The 3744-nt window shown below is 38.2% G+C and overlaps 1 long non-coding RNA gene across 1 annotated transcript; it reads left to right on the plus strand.

Moving 5' to 3' along the window:
- The first annotated feature begins 2104 nt into the window (after positions 1–2104).
- Positions 2105–3103, plus strand: LOC116649927 (uncharacterized). Its single transcript, XR_004302878.2, has 2 exons — positions 2105–2481; positions 2752–3103. It is a non-coding gene; the product is annotated as an uncharacterized lncRNA (long non-coding RNA).
- Positions 3104–3744: the final 641 nt, after the last annotated feature.

Raw genomic sequence — 3744 nt, forward strand, 5'->3', positions numbered from 1 at the left:
ACCCATTTTCAATGGGTTCGGGCATAAAAAAAAACTTTCCCCGGTAGGGCTCGAACTCGCGACAGGCTGCACCACTTGCTATGCCTCTACTCAGCAACCACACCAATAATTAACTACTTATGTTAAAAATAAGGAACTTAAATAGCATTACAGAAAAAATTCGCAATTCCCATGCTGTTAGAATGCGAAGCAGACGTGCATGAATGTGTGTGTACCTGTATACAGACATTCTTAAGGCTGCTGCCTCATCCAATTGCGCAGTTGCATATATTTTTGGTTTTTTCTTAGCCGTCTTTATGAAATTTTCTACAGTATATCTTATTGTGCCATAGAATATTTGTGTATCCTAAAAAAGTCAATTGCATTTAAATTGTGGCTTAAATTGGTTGGCAATAAAAGTTGGGTTATTAACTTGATTAATTGATGTGTGGAAGTAGCTGGGAGGCGTTCTTGTTCTAATATCAAATAAATTAAACAAGTTAGAGGATCTAGTCGGGAGCTCCCGACTAGGGAATACCCAGAACCCTCTTGTTCTAACATCAAATAAATTAAACAAGTTAGAGGATCTAGTCGTAAGCTCCCGACTAGAGATACCCTGAACCCTCTTATTCCAACACCAAATAAATTTAAAAAAAAAGTTCCCTTGGATGGGCTCGTACTCGCAACTGACCGCATTACCTACTGTCGACTTTCCTCAACAGCCACACCAGCAAAAAAACGGCTAAGAGATTATAGTCGGGATCTCCCGACTAGGGGATACCCTGAACCCTCTTTTTCCAACATCAAATGCATATATATTTTATTCTAGAAGCTATATGTCAAGTTTGGTGACTCTAGCTCTTATTATTTACCACAATTGCCAAAAAAAAAACAGGTTATCGATATCGATTTTTATCGATTGCTTGGAAACGGAGTAAGTTATCGATTATCGGAAGTAAACTCGATCTGCGCGGGAACTAGGAGCACCAACATTTAAAATTTCAAGTCTCTAGCTCTTATCGGCTCTGAGATCCTTGCGTTCATACATACGGACGGACGGACGGACAGACAGACGGACATGGCTAGATCGACTCGGCTATTGATGCTGATTAAGCATATATATAGACTTTATGGGGTCGGAGATGCTTCCTTCTGCCTGTTACATACATTTGGATTTCGCACAAATGCAATATACCCTTATACCCATTTTTAATGGGTTCAGGGAATAAAAAAAAATAAGAGGCTCTTGTCGGGAGCTCCCGAGCAGAGTCGACAGCAAGTAATGCGGTCAGTTGCGAGTTCGAACCCTGCCAATGGAACTTTTCTTATACCCTGAACCCATTTTAAATGGGTATAAGGGTATATTGTATTTGTACAAAATGCAAATGTATGTAACAGGCAGAAGAAAGCATCTCCGACTCCATTAAGTATATATATATTCTTAATCAGCATCAATAGCCGAGTCGATCTAGCCAGGTCCGTCTGTCTGTCCGTATGTCCGTATGTATGAACGAAAGGATCTCAAAACCTATAAGAGCTAGCGACTTGAAATCTTAAATGTAGGTGCTTTTAGTGCGTGCGCAGATCGAGTTTGTTTCCGATAATCGATAACGTACTCCGTTTCCAAGCAATCAATGAAAATATATTTTGTGTTTTGAGTAGTTTTGGTAAATAATAAGAGCTAGGTCACGAAACTTGACATATAGCTTCTAAAGTAGAATATATATATGCATTTGATGTTGAAAGAAGAGGGTTTAGGGTATCTCCCAGTCGGGAGCTCTAGACTAGAACCTCTTACTTGTTTTAAATTTATTTGGTGTTGGAATAAGGGGGTTCAGGGTATTTCCTTGTCGGGAGCTCCCGACATATAGTGTGTATATTCCTTAAAAAAACACTCTATATACAAATATAAAGTATGCGGCACTTTGTCGCATACAATAAAAATTATACATTAAACAAGCCCAGAGCCACTTTATATATTGGCTCTGGTTCATATTACGCAGCGCAGTTCACTAGTCTCTATAGCTGACCGTTTATGCTTACGCTGCATTTCCCACGCTTCGTCTGAGCGCATACCATGAGCAACATATATGCTCACTAACACAAGCATATGCAAGTTACTCTCTCTCCCTCTCTTTGTAGCTGTTAACCAATATCAGCATAAGTATATACATGTATCCATAGGTTAAGCGCAATATTTTACTTTGAATAAAATCATTCTGAAAACTAAAGTTAAACGGCACAGACGTGCCAGTGTATTAAATTAAATTGTATATCAGTAACGACATTACATGGCGACCGTGACAATGGTCTCACTAACCTGCAGTGAATAAAAAACATCCCAAAAACTAGTGGAAAGGCAGCCAAGAATGCTGGCAACAAACAACAACAAACTTCAACAAAGACAACAGCAACAGCAGATCCCATTTACCATAATTCTGGCAAAAAATACAAAGACAGCAGCGATGGAGGGATTGCTGTGGACAATAAATAAATATTTAAGTGAGTAGAGTGCGGATGGATAAGAAACCAAAGTAACAGAAAAAGCGCGGTGGTGTCAAACAAAGACTGAGGTCGGAAATTGACCGTCTCATCAAAGACTTGAACGATCAAGATAACCCGCCAGCATGGAACGATTCTGTTTCCATGCATGAAAAGTGCTCGTTCGTGAAGCACAACTAGTGCAATTAATAAACAAAAAACAAAATGCATCCGTCTCCTACCGCTAGATACAAACTACAAACAAGAAAGTAACTCCTCATATTCAAACAGCTATCCCAGCATATAAGAGACAATGTCCGGCGGACTGTGAGGGTCCATTCTACAACATTGGCTGCGCACTGATTTGCCAAATTGACAAGCCGACAGCGCAACAAAGAGCGCAATAGAGGGCAACATATAACCATCCCGGCCTGTGCGAAGACCAGCACCGGCAACTTGAACGAGGTTCGACAGTGGACCGACAGCGCTACAAAGAGCGCACTACGAATTTTTAGTTTTATATATATATGATTTTAAAAAATTGAGCGAGAGCTCGCCCGATCAGAGTACATGTTGGAAGGCTGTACAAAATATAGGCGGGAAAAATTGTAAATTCACCTGCGAGTGAATAATAAAAAGAAAAGACATATAGCCAAAGGGCAATATAATGGCAATTCATGATATAGAAAATACCACATGCTAATTATATATAAACCAAAAATGGGACTAGTAGACTTAAAGACAGTGGATTCCATTGCTAATGTCATTGATAAAGTAGAGTCAAGTAACATGGATTTACAATTAGTAAATATACTATTGATAATAATTGTTGTTATAATGTGCGCCAATTGTTTTTATAAATTATACAAGTTGCATAACAAATGCTTAAAAAAGAGGTATATGAGCCAGGCAAATGATCTGGACAAGATTTAAATTAAAAAAAAAAGAGCGCAAACAACATTTGAAAATAAAAAATCGAACAATAATTCCGTAATTTACTTTGTAACATTGAGAAAATGAAATAAAATTAATAAAATCAAATACAAATAAATATATATATATATATATATATATATATATATATATATATATATTTATATATATATGGCTAAACCAAAGAAAATATAAACACTAAGATGAGTACCGCCCATACATTTGAATGCGACGCAAAATTTCTAGCCTGTCCTTTCATCTGGCCTTTAAGGCTTCGTACGGCATGCCTGCCGACTGGTTGTTCGTTCTCCAAAGACCAGACGAACGAATGCCGAAGTCGCGGCTTGCTGA

Source organism: Drosophila virilis, unplaced genomic scaffold (genome assembly GCF_030788295.1).
Source record: "Drosophila virilis strain 15010-1051.87 unplaced genomic scaffold, Dvir_AGI_RSII-ME tig00001479, whole genome shotgun sequence".
NCBI classification, from domain to species: Eukaryota; Metazoa; Arthropoda; class Insecta; order Diptera; family Drosophilidae; genus Drosophila; species Drosophila virilis.